This window comes from Alligator mississippiensis, chromosome 8, assembly GCF_030867095.1.
Source record: "Alligator mississippiensis isolate rAllMis1 chromosome 8, rAllMis1, whole genome shotgun sequence".
Taxonomy (NCBI): Eukaryota; Metazoa; Chordata; order Crocodylia; family Alligatoridae; genus Alligator; species Alligator mississippiensis.
The window spans coordinates 8,332,554-8,351,372 of NC_081831.1; the positions used below are offsets into that span (position 1 = coordinate 8,332,554).

An 18,819-nucleotide genomic window follows, 5' to 3' on the forward strand; every position below is an offset into this window, starting at 1 on the left:
CAGCTCCATATTTCTATTCCCAGATTTTATTAGTACAAATGGATGATGAAGAAAACAGACTGTAAATCATACTGAAGCGTGGAATAAATTAGTGGCAACTGGATAACTTTTTGCTTCATTGCTTTCTCCAAGGATGCCACCAAACTGAGGCCAAACGCAGTTTAGCCGCAGGCACAGCCCAGGAGTGAAAATGGGCAGTGTTATTTCAGGCACCAGGGCTGACACCTGCAAGGAGCTGCTGGGGAGCGGGCTTTCCTTTGGCCAGGCACCGTGTACTCACCCTCCCAGTGGCTCTGCACCACTTTCAGGCTCCCTGACTCAGCACAGAGTCCTGCGCCAGCAAAGTGAGATGTTAAAGCTGCTTTGCAACCGTCAGAACAGAAGATCTCCCCATCTGTGTTTATCCCTTGCCTCCTGGCTTAGGGCCCAGAAAGAAAAGAGGTGACTGTGATTTCCCATCTGCCCATGTCACAAAATCGCTACTGAGTTCGACCCAATGGATCATCACTGGCTTTGTCTTTTGGTGAAAGTTGGTGGGTTTTCCACGAGATGACCAAAATATTATCAGCTGCTGCCCTGGTTGCACTGCACAGCTGGATAGCTAGTTAATGCCCATTTGTTACCTTGCTCTAATAGCACTCCTGTCTTCAGCGGCGAAGACAAAGCATCTGTCAAACCTTTGTGTGTTGGAGGAGCAAGGGGCAGTCTCTGGTCAGAACTGTGAGTAGGCAGAGCCCGGTAGGGGAAACACATGCAGTGGCTTTCTGCACTGTGATGTACTTAACCCAAGCCACACTTCAAATCCCCTCCTGTCGTGCTCATTTACAGCGACACACAAAGAGCAGAGTAAGTAACCATGCACTGCACAGGCAACACAATAGGAGAGAGACCCAAAAGAGCCAACACTTTTCTCATCCTTCAGCACAGCTCTAGAAGGGTGCCTGTAGCAGGGGGAGAAAGGTATCTGACGGACAGGGCCAAGGTTCACCATATTCTCTTTAGGACCGTAACCAAAAATACCATCCTGTTGGGCTGGGTAAAGAACATAACGTATTTGTAAATGCCCACCGATGCGTCAAATATTTGGGAGGTAGAACTAGGGCATATTCTCAGCTAGTGCACGAGTAAATACAGGAGTGCCTGTTTACACCAGCTTCAAGGGACTTATGACTATTAACATCAGTTTAGCGTCTGAGTCATTAAATGTAGAACTGCAGGTTCTCTTCTTTCGTGCTGGACCGGGTATGATGGAGCAAGTTCCTCTTAACTGGGTCTGTTTCATGGTGACCTTATCACATGCAGCAAAGTTTAACAACCTTTTTTGGCAACGTTTTGTTTTCCGTGGAAGTGTAGGATTGATGGGACTTGGATATGTGCACACTGTCATATAAATATTTGTGCTCAGCTGCTTAGCAGCAAAAGGATGTGTGTGATCAGCCACCCTGTTTATGGTCCCCGTCACTTGTTTTAAAGGTTGAAATCAGTAAATGCCATTTTTCTTTTGTTCTGGACTTCCTGGTCTTCCTCTTTGCAGGTAGGTGGGTCAGGTAACATTTTAAAGGCAGTGGCTCAGAAACCCATTGCAGTCTCTGCTCTCTCATGCTGTCTGAAACAGTGACACTTGAACAATGGACTTCAGGCCCAAGGTGTTCAGGTACTCGGTTTTTCTTTTTACTTCTTCAAATATTTGTTCCAACCAGCTTAACGAGATCTCTCCACCCACATCCAGCCACTGACTGTAAGAACATGGTCTTCATTTTCTTGTTGCCCACCTTCTTATCCTAATTTGCAGAATTGCTGCACATGTGCAGCTACAAAGTGAAGTCATTAAGAACCATGCTTTGAATATGATGTCAGATGTATGGAAAAAATCTAGTCCTCCCTCTTTCAAACTGGAGGCTCATCATTCATGGAAACTTTTATCTCTAATCTCTGTGCCTTGGTGCCCCAGCTGGCGAGTTTGGCTAATACTGGCCATCTCACATCCCAGGGGTGTCATGAAACTAGAGGAATTAATACTGATGAAGCATTTAGCTATAATAGTGATGAGCACCACAGAAAAGGCAATGAGGACATTAGTCATTCTTCCTTGGGAGGAGAGTTTGAATAGTGGATGAATGGTAAAAAGCCTGAGGCCAAGCACTGAACAATGAGAAAATAGGATATTAAAGGACTGCTCAGTAAGTGACATTTTCCATCCTGTGCACTGAGCGAAGAAGGGCTCCTTTGGAAAATGATGGTGGCATGCCACTGCATAGTTCAGGGCTGGCCAGCTTGTACAGCACATACTACAAGTGGCATGGGCAGCCTGCGCGTGTGGCATGCAGTCGATCAGGGAGGGAACAGACGGCGCAGCAGCAGGTAGCACAGGAAGCAGAAAGCAGAGCAGCAGATTGGGCAGAGGAAGCAGTTCAGCGTGGTGCTCGAAGAGGATGTGGGGCTATTTTATGGCAGCCCTGCCACAAAGGTTGCCCCCCACTGGTATAAAGATGCCCCGTGATGCATACGCACAAAAGGGCCAACTTAGGTTGCACAGGCAACCTTAATTCTGCCCTTTCCTAATTTTTAAGCGCTCGCTTTTGCAACCTTGAGACTGTTCTTATAATTAATTCTGTGGGTGGAATTATATGTGTGCACAGCCCTTAACAGAATAGAGTCCTGATCTCATATGGGGCCTGCAGGCTCTACTTGACTAAAAATAATCACTGTAAAGTTGAAACACTGCGTACTTGAAGATACCACCCCCTCAGCTAAGAATTTCAGCCTTAATTCCCTCTGACAGTGTCACAGAGGAGCTGGATCATCACTGTAATGTGATATTCATACTTTCAAAGTTGAAGTACACGAAGATGCAGGGACCTGGTTTTCATAATTTCCACATTAGTGTCAATTTATCTGGAGACATAAAGAAGATTCAAGAGCATATTAATTGTGGGGGTGTTTGCATTACAGCGTGGCATCTCAAACAAAGGAGAAGCATTCTTTTAGCATGCATAATCTGGAAATTTAAGAGGATCAGTCATCCTTAAATAGCAATGCTCTGATGACTGAAAGCCGCACAAAGTGAACTGCTGTGCCCAATGCTTCTGGGACCTTTTATTTTCACTTTCAGGTTTTCAAGCATGGGAAGGAAGTCACAAGGCCTAATGCACAGCGTTACTGCTCTGAAGTTTGCACAGCCATTGCCATGAAACAGAGTGGGTGGGACGTAAGAGTACGAACACTATCAGATCCCGTTGCACGAGTGCAAATGCTCCGACAAGGTGATTTCACTAGTAAATCAGATGCACTGGGCCATAATATTCCTCCATAGCACCAGGAAAGCTCTTTTTTTCTCTTCTTTTTGAATGCAGAGTTAAATAGAGACTAGTTGACAATTTTTAGTTGAAACTCTTGTTTTTTTCCACTGATAGAAATTTGGATTTCAACTTGACCAAACTTTCTAAAAGAAAGTAATCACCAAAATCACAGGAAATGTTTGGTTGTTTTTTTTTTTTAATCAAATGACAGTTTTTAGATAAAAGCACTGTTAACTTTTGGTCAAATACTTTATGCCTCAAGGGAGCAGTAAGTCAGGTACCTTTCCTCTTTACAAGTCAGGTTCCCAAGCTTCAAAGCTGCACGAAAAAAATTGCTTCTCAAGTCTTCATTCTCCTCACCCCCTGCTTTTTGGCTAAAAAATTCAGGAGTTTGGTTTTTCATCCAAAAAGTTGGAATTAGTGTCAATGTTTTTTTCCTCCTTATTTTCATATAAATTCCCCACAAAACAAGAAAAAATGCTAACCCCGCCTTAGTCATGATATATCAGGTTTAATTCTGCCTTCAGTAATAACTGTCTAATAATTACACTTTTATGCTCAAATAAAGAGTGTCTTTCCCTAATTTACCTTAAACTAAACCACAATTAGCTGTTCAACATGATAAAATATAAGTACTTTGTATTGCTCAGTTGGGGGAGAGACTAGTGCTACCCCCAGCTGTGGAAAGAATGAGAAAGATCCATTATATCACCTACTCCAGCTTCCTGTAGATTGTTTTCTAAAATATAATTCTTCCAATATGTATACAGTATAATTCTTCCAAGACTCTTATTTTTCCAGGCCTGTCCTTAAATATTTAAAACTGAAGGACAGCTTCTAAATATCCCTTCTCAAAGGACCTCCCCAATAACAACTACAGAAACCTTAAATCCACAGCTGTAGTAAGGAAACTGTTTGTTTCCATGCTATTCCTTGAGATAGGGCTGGTGCTGAATTAAGGAGCTGCCAAGCAGATTTAAGTCCTGTGGTCATAGTGGATCCTTTCTCCTAAATTAAGTCTGACAGGTTATTAACAGTGGCTGTGAATGTCCTTATGGGTTACATTTATCCATTTGTTCCAGGCCACATCAATAATTTATTTGTCTAAGTTTTTATTTCATGATCTCCTACAAAGGGCTGTGTTAGACAGAGCTCATTGCTAATTACCTTCTTGTGTCCATCTGAGATCTTATTTACCAGTTGGCTAGTTACGTTCTTGCCAGGGAAAGGAGAATTCCTAAGTATAGCCCTGCAGCAGGTATAAATGAGAGGAGCTCCATTCATGTCAAAGGAGCTACTAATTTAACAGATTCATTGTTTTTAAGGACGGAAAGACCATCATAATCATCTAGTCTGACCTCCGGCATGATAGGCTACTGAACCAAATAACTTCTGTACTGGGCCATAACCACTGCTGGAGCTCTGACAACTCTTGTAAGGATGTATCCAGGTTTGCTTTAAAGATTTTATGTGATGGAGAACCCACCACATCCATTTAAATTCTTCCAGTCTTCAGGCTACAATAGCTCACAGAGTGGCCTGTCAGGTCTAAACCAGTGGGATTTTTCAAAGGTAAATGATTAAAAGTAACAACATCCCATCACGTTGGTGCTTTGGGTTATGATAACATGGCTCTCCAGCATGTTCAAGAGAGGCCTAGAACAGTTTCTGGGCTAGGTGGATTTTTTTTCTGCTGAGCCATTCCTACAGCCTACATCACGGGTTAGTTCCTCAGCTGGTATAAATCGGTGTAGTTCGGGTGAAGTCAGAAGGATGATGCTTGTGCATACCAGACAAAGGATCTGGCTCCTGCAATAAAATAGAAGTATCAAGCAGGTAGTTAAGAGGTGCAGGTCCTCAAGATTTCTTCTTCAGTCCATTCCCACAACGTAAGGGAAAGCAGGCCTAGCCCTTCTCAAACCCCGGTGTCCTCCTCTGTAAGTCAGAAATAATGATGGTTAATCAATCAGTACCACTCTTCTTCACAAGGGTGTGGTGAAAATTAAGCAGATGGAAAAGAAAAACACAGGTGGCAAGTGCTATTAATAGTGGGATCATCTCTTGCAGAGTTACCTGGGGAATGGCTATACCACCTACCTGCTCAGCCCAGGACTCACCCAGGAATCCAGCCTTACCCGTTTCCTTGGGCTCTGCACATGACCAAGCCCAGCAATTAAGTAGAGTAGATGGTGTGAGTTTTGTTCTTGGGGTTTTCCAAGACAGAGAGCCTGACAGCATTGTTGGCCAGGCAGTCAGGACCATTTTAAACTGCCTACTTGACTTCATTGTCAGTCCTGGACACATGCAGGGTGGGAGCAGCTGGTCAGGGCTTGTTAGGAGCTGATGCAGACATGCCTCCAGTACTGGTGAGAGCAGCAAGACTAGGAATCTGGGAACTCTTTTGGCCATTGATTTTGTGAGACAAAGGGTAAGTCACATGCCTTTCGGTGACTCCATTTCCTCATCAGTAATTGATGTCTAATAATGCTTTCTCGCCTTGCTGAAGAGGAGGTTTTGAGGCTTCATTAATTCAGCTGAAACCCTAATTGGAGCCTAGGTGTGTCACCTCTTGGTGTGCCACGTTTCTGCTGCACACTCTGGAGAGAGAGTGACATCCTCAGTCATCTGACATCAGACGATTGCATGGCTGTTCTTTGGCTCACCCATTCCTTCCCTCCCCGTTTCCAATGGTGCCAACATTTTATATTAAAATTAAGTCCCGCTTGGATTGTAAGTGCCTCAGAGCAGGGACCCTCCTTTTGTTCTATGTTTGTTCAGAGCCTAGCATGGGAGACAGTCCTGGTCTATGACAAGAGCTCATATGTGGTATCACAATACAAATAGTGATTAATAATTATCCCATGAAAGCATCTTGGAGGAACCAATGGGAAAAAGAAATGTTGTGCTCCTAAATCTGTGCACATGCCTTGTCCCCAGTAAAATATTCTTATTGCTCCAGTTCTGGGAGGCAATATGCAGCTTCAGACCCCCTTCGCTTCCAGTCTGTGCTTTGGGAAGTTCTTCTGGGCAATGGCATAAGGAGGCCTGATCTCAGTTGGGTCCCTCAGCCCTAAATAATATGGTAGGTATCATTTACAGGGTCATATGATCCGCACTGTGCTCTTTTAGCAGTATTCCCTCATCAGGCTGGAGCTTAAATATTCGTGAAAGAAATTCAGTACCGGAAGGAAGCTACAAAGCCCATGTTACTTCCCAACACAGATACCATTCTGGATGAGCTCTCCTTTGTCAGAGAGCCTTGAATATGGATGCATTTAATAATGGATTATGACATAAGCATAAAAATCTTGTTCCTAACGAGATAAAAGCTGAACCAGAAATCAAATATCAGTGCCCAGGAGAAAAGATTTTTCTCAGTGAGTGTCGCATGGCTCAGAAAACCTACCAAACCTTGTGAAAAGCCAATATCCACTGGGCTGCAGGAAGATGGTCCTAATAACTATCTTTCTTGTGTAGTGATTTCTCATGCACTATGTAACCTAACAGTATCCCCTGCCTGGTAAACTCTTCCACCATGGAGCGTTAGGAGTCTTGACTCTGGCTTAGGGAGATGTCTCTCCTTTGGAGAGTAAAAACTGCCTGGCAGCTTTTGTCCAGGTTGTGATAGCCTCACTAAATCACTTAGTTGGTTATTACATGCTTCTGTTTATCGTATACTTCTGGACTTCACTGGTCCTCATATGAGGCCAGAAGGAATTTTTTCCCCTCCTTTTGCTACATGTATCAAGGTTTTTTATTTGTCTTCCTCAGAAGCATTGAGTGTTGGCTGAAGTCAGTCCTGGAGATTTTGGCATGGGTGTGGTAATGTTTCTGCTGGGATTTAACACCTGGCGGTTCCTGGATTAAAAGTCTTGTGCTCTTCCACGCAGACCTATCATCACATTTGAGATCAGGAAGGAATTTTACCCCACTGTTACACTGGTATTGATTGTGGGAGCTTTTGCCTTCCTCTGTAGTATGGCCATACCCATGGGTATTGGCCTTCTCCTTAAATCTCTTGCTGGGCCTAATAGTTGTGCCAGAAAGTTGTTTGTGGAGTTTTTAAGAATCGGTTAGAAAAATACTTGTCTAGGATGATTTGATAGGGATCCTGCCTTAGGCAGGGTGTTGGACTAGATGACCTCCTAAGGTTCCTTCCAGCCTGACATTTCTGTGATTCTGAGTAGCACCTCATATCAGAAGCAAATGGAGTAAGGGCATTACAGTCTGGCACGATATGAGAGTGGTATATTAAGAAAGGGCATCATTAGAGTTGCTCCAGTACATTGGGGAAAACATCTCTAGAGATGACCGTTTGTAGAGATATAGTGTCCTGACAATACCAGGCAGGAGACTAACAATCTTAGCAACTGATCTGTGAGAGACCAAATTTTAAAGGGAAAGTATGGTGGTGTTTCAATGAAATAAAAGATTTAAACTGCAATGTGTGTGTTACAGTAGAGATTCATAATGGGGGGTTAAAAAGGGCCTGGTGACAAATAGGAATAGAGGAACAGGTTTTCCTACCTCTGACCTTAGATTTGCAGAGGTCAGGCCTAGGTGTATGGAAATATAATGAGCAGCAGCTGTACACCCCTGGTTGCATACAGTACAAGCTGTGGCATTCGATCCTGCCCAGTCTCCATTTGGTGTGGATGCAAGAATCCTACATCTCAGGGCAACTGATGGTGAGCATGCCTTTTTAGGGGAGGTGCTGACAGTACTCAGATGCCAGTCGAGCCCCCTGAGATAATTATAGTCCAGAGTGTCAGAAACTCAGCAAATCCACTAGGACAGACTTCCCTGTAACAGAATGCAATGTAAGCATCAGACAGTATGAACTGCAGCATGGGCGCACCGTAATGTGCTGAAATGTACCCCCTGATGGAAGGTTTTGCCACTCAGCTTTGCCTGATATTCAGGAGTTTTGACAACCCTTGGAGAAGCTGAGGGAAGCTGCAGGTTGTCAGCATTTATGATCATCGTCATCAGGCCTTTATCTGTGCCTTGTATAGAGAGCCCCTGCAATAATGTCACCCTTGTACATTCACAAATGCCCATATATGTACTGTACTGGCATTCAAATATATATCATTGCTGTCTGCCAAAAAGAAATTTAGAGGCAGTCCAAAGAAGGAAAAAGACATGCAGCACTGAGTCATAAAAGCAGGATAAAAAATCCTGCTCATCTTTTTATGGTATAAAGGTTAAAAGCCTAAACAACCTGATGCCTGTTCTTTCCAAGTTAATCTTGAATTTTAGTATCTCTGTGACTGAAATCTTACAAGCTTGAGGTTGTGAAAGCAGAAGGTCCCTGTAACTTCTAAATGAAAAGTTCTTTACTCTTATTTTACCCTGCCGGAGGGCAGGGAACAGCTGCAGGCAGACCTGGATAGGTTGGACAAGTGGGCAGAAAACAACAGGATGCAGTTCAACAAGGAGAAATGCAAAGTGCTGCACCTAGGGAGGAAAAATGTCCAGCACACCTACAGCCTAGGGAATGACCTGCTGGGTGGCACAGAGGTGGAAAGGGATCTTGGAGTCCTAGTGGACTCCAAGATGAACATGAGCCGGCAGTGTGACGAAGCCATCAGAAAAGCCAATGGCACTTTATCGTGCATCAGCAGATGCATGACAAATAGGTCCAGGGAGGTGATACTTCCCCTCTATAGGGTGTTGGTCAGACCGCAGTTGGAGTACTGCGTGCAATTCTGGGCGCCACACTTCAAGAAGGATGCGGATAACCTGGAGAGGGTACAGCGAAAGGCAACTCGTATGGTCAAGGGCCTGCAGACCAAGCCCTATGAGGAGAGACTAGAGAAACTGGACCTTTTCAGCCTCCGCAAGAGAAGGTTGAGAGGCGACCTTGTAGCTGCCTATAAGTTCATCATGGGGGCACAGAAGGGAATTGGTGAGGATTTATTCACCAAGGCGCCCCCGGGGGTTACAAGAAACAATGGCCACAAGCTAGCAGAGAGCAGATTTAGACTGGAGATAAGGAAGAACTTCTTCACAGTTCGAGTGGCCAGGGTCTGGAACGGGCTCCCAAGGGAGGTGGTGCTCTCCCCTACCCTGGGGGTCTTCAAGAGGAGGTTAGACGAGTATCTAGCTGGGGTCATCTAGACCCAGCACTCTTTCCTGCTTATGCAGGGGGTTGGACTTGATGATCTATTGAGGTCCCTTCCGACCCTAACATCTATGAATCTATGAATCTATTTAGGGACTTGATTCATCTGATAACTCAGTACTGTGGGCAGTTGGTCCTGATCCAGACCTGGGCTCAGAAGAGTTATTTCTCGCTCCTTGATCTCTAAAGATATCAACCTGTTTCAGTTAGATCAGGTACCTACTGGCCTGGTGCAAACTTGATTTTAGAGAAAGGTTGAGGGGGAAGAAGATGGTGCAAGTCTACTGTAATCACAAAGAGGGATTTGTTTTTCCATTCAGATCGCAAAACTCCCTTCTGTACCAAGGAGAATATTGGAACCATACTAACAAAATGTGGATGATAAATATAGTTGGCTTTGGATCACAATGAGTCCAGAAGAACTCAAGGTCTCTAATCAATATAAGGGAAAATTAAGCTGCTGCTTAAGGGTAGGTTAGAAAACATTTGTCTGGGATGGTTTAGACAGGGATGATCCTGCTCTGAGCAGGAGGTTGGCTCAGGTGATCTCCTGATGTGAAATCTCTTCTAGTCCTGTTTTTCTGGGAAGATGACAAATGATAAGATGGCATCAACACTTGACAGAAACCTAGATACTGTGCTTGCAGGATTTAGCAACGTACGCCCCCATGGGTTAGATCCAGCCTGCCAAGAATTTGGATCCAGCTTGCAAAGGTCTAATTCAGCAGGGAAAGGAGGTGGGGGTAGGTAACAGATTGATTTAAAGAGGCTGTGTTAAAGCAGCCACTTAAGCCTCCTGCTCTTTGCCCTCATTCCACATTTTTTTATTCTCTATTGGCATTTGCCATAGCTTTCAGCAGCACCTGGTGAGCAAAGGAGGGAACAGAGCAGGGAGGTGATTAGAGCAGTCAAGTGGCAAGCCACAGCATAGCCAGGTCACAGGCAAATGGTCCGCTACTCTAAAAGGTTGCTGACCCCTGATTTTAAGATTCATCATGCTTTACCTAGAATAAGTGGATTAAAACAAACAACAGCCCGCTTTCTTTACATTTCTTTTGTTGGGAAAGATTAAAAAGCCCCATGTTTGACCTGTCTTTATTTCGGCTTCCTATTTGCATTTAAAAAGCTATGTTATTTCCTACAAGTGTATGCTTTTCTTTAAACATAATGCATGGTGAGAGTACTACTGACTAGTGCTTTGAGCGGAGGAACTGCATAGCAGCTTTTTCATTGTTTTCTTTGTTCTGCCACTAAACTTTGCCAGATCACTTTGGTCCAACTCCTTAAAAGCATTTGAAATCAGTCACAGGTGGTGTCTAAATGTCTTTATTGGCCTGGAATTAATATCTTTGAGCCTTAGTTGATCTGTCTGTACAATAATGCACATCACAGCAGTGCAGTGTGGCTCTGTGTGACGGAGCACCTTTCGGGGTGCTCGCCACTTGAGGGCTCTCACCGGCTCTGAGGGGAGCCTGCTTTGGAGGAGCAGCAGGGGAAACCTCCCTCAGGTACCATTTTAAGTGGGGAGGTGTGTGGCAGGGCACTGTGGGTGCCTGCCACTTTAAGACCTGAGCCAAGCAGCCAGCAGGTGCTTGATTGCAGCGGCTATTTTAGATCCCTGGCTGTCTATATAAACAGGGCAGTTCCCTGCTGGCAGCCCTAGCAGCAATACTGCCTGGTTGCAAGGCTTCATGTATCCCCCTGGAGGAGGGGTAAAGGAGGAGCTGTAGGGGATGGATTGGAGGCTCCTTGTCCTGGGTATGATCTGAAACTGCCCCCTGCTGGGAGTAGGTGGCCTGGTGGGGCTGTCAGTGGTGTGGGAGCCCCCAGGAAATGCCAGGCCAGTTATCACTCCGGTGAAAGGCGAGAAGGGGTGCCTTAACCCTAGCCCTCACCTTTGGGTGGGTTAAGTAACACCGGAGGTAGTTGGGGGCCAGGTACCTGAGCCCTGTGGGGTGCATGACCCTGAAAGACCCTGAGGAGGGAGAGTGGAGACCAGGCATGGCTGCAGGAGGGACACCCAGAGCTGAGAGTCTGGGGTTCCTGACTGGCCTTGGAGGTGAGGCCAGGGCCTGTGTGGCCAAAGGTCCCGAGGGGACCATGCGCCAGAGGAGGAAATAGTTTTAGGGAGCTAGGCAGCCTGAATGAAGGTGGGGTATGCCACCGAAATGGAGGGATCTTAGAGGGGTCTGAACTGGAGGATTCTGGGGCCTAGTGTGGGGCTGGCAAGAATAGCAGCTGGATACCATCTGCGAGGCATGGGCTGTGGTGTAGGGAAGGTATGGAGCTGCAGATAGCACCCCTTGGCATCGGGGCAAGAACGGGCAGCCTCCCACCTTAATTAACATCATAATTAAGAACAAGGCATGGCAGGCGAGTCAGGTGGGTGGCGTGCCCAAAGGCAAGTGGGGAACCTAGCACTGTAGCTGGCAGGGAGCCCCATGTTGCCACACTCTGCTATTGGTACCTGGTATAACTAATTTGATATTTTAGTATTGTAATAATTAATGCAATGTACATTAAAATCTTCCAGTGATAGCAAAGTAGAAATGTAGGTAGTGCAATACTGTGGCAATTAATAAACCAATGAAAGCTGAGGGTCAACTGCCATTTGCAAATTGTCTATAATAGAGGTTGCACCCCTTATGATGAAGAACCCAAAGAAAAGCATGGTGATTAACAACTTTCTTTGACCCACATGGCGGCAACTCCATCCAGACACCTTCTCCTGGCTTGACAAGGGGTTTCACAACAAAGAGGAATCCTCGGTTCAGGTCATAACCATCCAGGGACCCTAGTTACAGTTTATGAATCCTGGTTCCAGTATTGTTTAGCCTTATCTCAGTGTTTTGGGATCCAGCTATGCGATATCAGGGTTCCCATATCTCCCATCCCAAGGAAAATGAAGGGACCTTTAACTCTGGAGGCTCTACTTAAGTGGCAGTACCTTGTGCTGAGAGAAGTGTTTTTTTGAGCAATGGTATTTCCCCTGAAGCAGAATGAAAACAGGAGGTCTTAAATGCCACAGACTCCAAGGGATTCACAGAAATATAAGACTCCTGGGCTGGGAATATGAACAAAGGAGCATGCTTTTTATAGGAGCGGTGACTGGTCTAATTGTAGGGCCAGCTGAGATGGGAGGGTGCTCAAGAAGAGACAGGCCTATTTGGAGTGTGTGATTTGGGGGAAAGGTCACATGTAAGGGCAGAAAGGATCCTGGATTCGGCCTAATCCCAAAGAGTGCTGAAGAGCAGGGAGGGAGCAGAGCATGCAGGCATCTGTTTGTTTAAACTTGCATGCAGGTATTTCTTATCTGTGTGGGTTTGCAGGTTACTCGTGCAAGCGAAAGTAAAGAGGGACTGGTTGTAGAACCTTTTCAAAGCTGATGTCAGCTGTCATCCCTCTCTGATGAGACAGATTGTAAACCCGAGTTCCCTTCAAGTTTGCGTGTGCCTGTGCTACTGGGGAGCAAGTAAGCACAGGCCCTTGGGATGCTTTTGGGGGCCTGACTCTTGTAACTGAGCACAAGTCTTCTGAGTGCAAAGGCTCTTCTGTAATCTTGTCTTCCTGTCTAGCTATTGGATATATTGTGCCTTGGTTTCCACTCTGTAAAATGGATCATAAGAACCTGGGGTCTTTTAGGCCATTGTGTCCAGCCCCTTTCCCAAGATCCCCTACCCCTTCCCCTATTCACAGGTTATTAAGTAAAAGAATTGCTACGTGGAACCCTTGCCCACACGGCTAGGGATGGTACCCAAAACACAAACACTCGATAACATGCCACAGTTAAAAGCTGGGGAGATAGAAACAGCGGGGATGATGGCATTTCCACTTTACAGGGGTGCTGTGTGGTAATTATATTATTCTTGCTATGGAGGTAGGTGCAACAGAAGTCTAACGGATGAAAAGTTGACAAACTAATGAGAAGGCTATTAGATCTGCTTGGGAGTAAGAAAACGTGGGGAGTCTTGTTCTTGGTAGTCTACCAGTTTGTTTCCTTTTTCTCCTTCTAGACAGCAAGCATAATTTTTCTGACAGATGAGCTTTGTGCAACTCAGGTTGACTTCCCTTAAAACACTGCCTGACGCGCACAGGTTATGTAAATAGAGAGCAAACAAAAGTGTAGAAAAAACTTCATTATTACAGACTTCAAAGTTGTGCTAAAATGTGCAGCACTGTGGCTGTTGTGCTTTTTGTGATCATGGAGAAAGATTTGTTCAAGAATTCTTATGTAGCTAAAGGAATGAGGGGGAAAGTGGTGTTGTACACTGTTTACAATTATATTTTTAATCAATAGGATTTTGAAGGGACGAAGTAGGTGGCTTTTTGTGCTTCCATGAGCCATTTATCCACCTGAAGCCTTGATAGTAATACAAGATTCTTTAAACATGGCCCTGTTTGGACAGTGACCATGGGGCACTGTATGGGCACTCCAAGAGATGCACGTGTAAGATCAAGAGCTTAAGCGAGGGGTCTGTGCATCTTTGACCCCTCTCTCCTGCTAATATGTCCGTTTATTCTTCAGAGATCCTGGACCACATACTAAATTTTGAAATGTAAATATTTTAACCCTCTGCTCACAGAGGGATCCAACAGGTCAGTTCACCTTAGACCATTTAAATAATCAGAATAATAACTTACAATTACAGCTGCCCTCTGACACCTTTGCAGTTTAACCAGCTGAGCTGTAGTAATTATATTAATAACATTAAAGGTTCCTAGTGACTTCAGAGATCTTTGGATCAGGCCCTGAAATGATTGCCCAATGTCGATATAAAAACTTATCATCTTCATCATGGGGGAAAAAACAGCTTCTGAAAAAAACATTGTTGAGATCAACAACAAAAACCTTTAATAGAAGTTAAAATTTAATTATCTAATCTAATCTGAGCCCCACCTCTCTTAAACAACTTGTTTTACCAGTAGCAAATCTGTAACATTATATTAGCCAGGAGTTCTGCAATCTACTTCTAAATCTCATGCTGGCAATAGGAGTGCTGTAACCTCAGGTTTGTATTTGCTCATAGCTTTCAGTGTGTGTGAGTCTATGCTAAGCTGCCAGTCCTTCATTGATACATCTATCTGTTGGCCTGGAAAAATTGTCCAGGCCAGAATTAGCTCTATTAGACCTGCGAAAGCTATTTTTAAGTCTGCCTTTAGTGAGATGAACCTATTCACTCAAATTAGGTAAGACTGAGGGGCGCTGCTTATTTTGCAATAGTCTATAGACTAGTGTGTATGTAAGAGGACATTTAAAATTTGTTTTTCTTAAAACTGTTTAAAAATGGCTGTCAGATAAGGGAGGGAAACTTGGTTAAAAAAAGAAACCAGAAACCTATCTTGATGCATAGCTTTCATTCTTGCAAAACTGGGTTTCATATTAAAGACCCAAAGAAGAAATTGATCCCCTGGGTTAGTAAGAATCCAGTTTATTGGAAGAATTTTTAAAGGGAATAGGGAGAGAACACACAGTTACCTTTTCAGATATTTGCACAGTAATAATTCTACATAAATAATATGAAGAAGGCCATCATTCAGTTACGGCCATTCCTACATCCGTCTTTTGTCACTAGCAAGGGAATAAAGACCTGTCCTTCTAGGCTTTTTAGCTTCCTCTTCTCTTGTGAATCTAGTCTTGGTGGGAGCAATGAGAACATCTTAGCAAAAAGACCCTATACTGCTCAGCTCAGCTAGCTTCTCCGTTAACTTTTAAGTAGCAAACAACTCCCAAAGCAACACAAGGAAATCCAGCTATTTTTTATGTGTATGCAGGAACCTGAGCTGAAGACCCTAACTATCAGGTACAATATCATCATTAAACAAGAAGTGAGCTGTACATTTTATATCTTAGGGGCTTTGGCTTGTCTGCTTTGTCTGTTGTTAAACGGCAGGAGCAATCACAGTTGCAGGATTTTTATCACTGATCTGTCGTATGAACACAGGCTGCATCCGGTATGCTAATGACAGCAACATCTATATTGCCAAAATAAAGAAATTCTGCTTTTGCATGAGAGCTTTCATTTTGTCAGTAAATTTTGTGACTTGATTCTGGCCTAACATTGCTGCTTGGTCAGACACCAAGAGAAGTTAATCTTGCAAGGGTTAATGAGGATTCCTAAACAAGTCCTCTTCGGTTTGACTGACCCATGAATTAGTGTTGTGGGTAAGTATAGGTTCCTCCATTGTGTCCCTGTTTACACAATCCCATCACTGTACTTGAGGTCTGTGCCATAAAGGGAGGCTGTACCTTGCTCATACAAAAGGCTGAATGAATAGTCTACAAGGAAGTCTTCCCTCCACAGACAGGTAGACAACACCAGTGCAAGTTTTGTGCATTTTTCCTATCCCTCATATTAAAAGCCTGAACTACTAATAAAAAGAGAAATCAACCCAAGTGGCCCCTATGTTCATTCATTTATTCATTCATTGTCTTCTCTGCTGAGACTGCCAATAAGAACAGTTAGTAGCAGTTTTGGCTAAGCGTGCACCTCTTTACTAAGAGCTGGACTGAGGCTACTTCGTGCAACTGATCATCTGAAATAAGCTGGCATTCATTACAAGCAGTGGAGGGCTGTATTCTAGCTACAAAATTAGAAATGAAAGCTTTGATATCTTCTTATCAATCCCTTAGCCGTCGTCAACATGTGGCTCTTTCCTTTTCAAATGGACAAACTGCATCATCATACATCAACTAGGGGAATATTCAATAATGAACTGTCTGAAATTGTTGCAATTCTGACTCATCTGCTCTAGGCACCATGGTTTTCAATGCCAAGAACACTTCTTTAACAAAGTCATCACATTGTATTTTAGAAACAACGAGGAGCAGGGTTTTGGAGCACAGGGGTAAGTCAATCTTGCAGGTCAAAGTTTCTCACCTAATGAATCAGTGCAAAATAATCTGCATCCCTGAAAACTACCATACAGGGAACTGCAACGCACAAGAAATCAGACAAGTGCACAGCAGGATAATAATTCTGGCAACTTTTTAACTGTAAAGAAGGACTAAATGTGAGTGCGTCTTCTCCTGATATCCCACCTTCACCCTATTTTCCATCATTCATATAGTTTTGTCTCTTAGGATTGGGAGGGCAGGGACCAGGCCTATGTACAGTACATATTTGTTTGCACAGTGTTCAGTACAACAGAACCTTCCTCCTTTGGGTTCACCGGTAAATATAAATAACATGAAAAAGATGCGTGATTGCAGAAGACAGGAGGCTTTTTAGGGAAAAGGTGATTTTTTATTTTTTTTTGTGGAAAAGTTGGGAAGAAAAAAGCATGTTAAAGACCAATCTAAATGTTTGGAGGCAAGGTGGAAGATGTTGACAGTGGGATATTAAATGGCTGAGGGAGAATAGACTGAAGAACAGGAGTGATAATATGGGCAAAAGAGAATGATTCTGGTTGTGCTGGAATAGATGCAAAGTAACGACTTACAAGACCTCATTCATGCTTTTACCTATGCTCCTTGGGCTCCATACACGCTGTGCTTTTCAGCAGTGGTGGATTAAAATTTTACAGAGGCCCTGGGTGAACAGAAAATTGGAGGCCCCCCACCGGATGAGGGCAGGTTCCCTCTGTGCCTACCGGAGGGCTATGGCTAGGTCCACCCGGGGCCAGGGCAGGCTTCAGGGGTTGGTGGGGGCACAAACTTCACCCCCAGCTGCTCACCCACTCCTCTGCCAGCCCAAGCAGAGTAGGACGGGGCTGTCCCATCCTGTCCCACTGGTGCTAGTGCTGGCGGCCACCCACAGACAGCCGGGAGCAGAAGTGGGAGCAGGGCCGCCCACAGCGTCTCCTGGCAGGAGACGGCCCCAGGAAGCCGCCACCGCCTGCAGTGAGCCCTGAACCCATCCCTAGCCCCTGGTTCTGGCCTGGCTGGAGGGAAGGAGGCATGTGCTGCCCACCCCATGCATTAATGCATTAATCCGCCCCTGCTTTTCAGCCAAAATCTGATGACACACCAGCGCATGTCATGACTTTCTTAAAAGCAAGCAAGTGGGAGAAGCAACAGAAGCCAAGCACAGTGGTATTGCAGGGAAGGCACCTTCCAAATTAGTCTCACCAGCATGAGATAACACTTGTGTTCAAGACTGCTATCACATATACTCTGCTGGGCTCTTAAGAGTTTAGCTCTTTCTTGCTGTAGCTGATGACGCCCTGGCAAAACAAGGTGATGTGTTTACAGATTTTCAGAATACAAACCTAATTTCCACTGCTTGATTAGCAGCGAAACAAAGTCAAATGCCCCATGATAGCAACTGGGAACATCGGCACTTAAAATTGCACTGAATGGAGTAGTTCATGCCTCTCGACATAACACTGGGTTGTCAGCAAACTTGCGAGGGGGGAACCGCCGAAATGACAAAGCTCGCTTCAGGTTCATAAGCCTTGCTTTTCCAGGACAACTGCTAGGTAACGCAGAGATAGAAATGACACATAAATTGGTATAAGAGATTGGAAACCAGTTCAAATCTGTAACACAACAGAACTTCAGTGCGCAGAAACCGCTTTCAAAATGGACAAAACCAGTTTAAGATCAACCTGGACGGATGTAGTATCAGACTTAACTGGTGGTGGCGGCAACCATTGATCCTCCTGGATCATGGTCAGTCCTCCTGGATCATGAGGTCCACCCAGACCTTTGATGCACACGCCTGGGCAGGAATTTTTTTTGGAGGAGCGGAGACCCAGGCTTAATTAATTCAAGTTAAATTGGTTTATTGAAGTTCAGTTCTAGATTGATGTTAACTCACAGCCCCCCAACATCCCAGGATGCTTTGCACCTCCCTCGCAGGGTGCGGGGCTAGGCTTGGCCCACGCTGTCTGCTCCAGCCCAGGAGGGCCGTGTGCTCTAGCGCCCCCAGCGCGTGGCCTGCTCCACTGCAGGCACACCCCACGCTCAAACGTGCACGTCCGTTCCCTCCCGAATCGGTTCAATCTCCGCCGCTTGCACTCACCGGTGCAGACTGAATCCATTCAACCTCCAGCTTCTTGTCTGGACTTAGCCCTCGTCTCGTCTTGTCTCGTCTCTCACCCAACCCGTGGGCCTGCGGCAACCTCAGCGGACAGCCCCATACTTTAACCCCCAAATACTACAGCAAGACATTTTGCTTGCAACAAACGTCCAATGTGCTCATTGCTCATCGCAATTACACCTCTACGCACCCCCCCCACGTTAGGGCCTCCCAAATATGACCTGCCTTGCAACAACCGTGCCTCTCTGTCATCGCAATTGCTGAAGGAGTCCCTTGCCCGGCCCGACACCCCTCAGGCCTGAGGGGCCGAGGGGGCGGGGCGGGGCAGGGCCGAGGGGGCGGGGCGGCGCCCGGCTCGGCGGAGGCTCCGCCCACGCTCTAGGCCGCGCCGTGAGGCGGCTCCAGGCCCGCA

General features: G+C 45.2%; 1 long non-coding RNA gene across 2 annotated transcripts; it reads right to left on the reverse strand.

Annotated features, from left to right (window-relative positions):
• Positions 1–2,596: 2,596 nt before the first annotated feature.
• LOC132252083 (uncharacterized) lies at positions 2,597–18,795 on the reverse strand. 2 transcript variants are annotated; one of them, XR_009463808.1, is made up of 3 exons: positions 18,390–18,783; positions 17,495–17,840; positions 2,597–5,234 (listed from the first exon to the last, which is right to left on the reverse strand). It is a non-coding gene; the product is annotated as an uncharacterized LOC132252083 (long non-coding RNA). The 2 variants fall into 2 exon arrangements; XR_009463807.1 differs by lacking the exon at positions 17,495–17,840 and having other exon boundaries at positions 18,390–18,795.
• Positions 18,796–18,819: the final 24 nt, after the last annotated feature.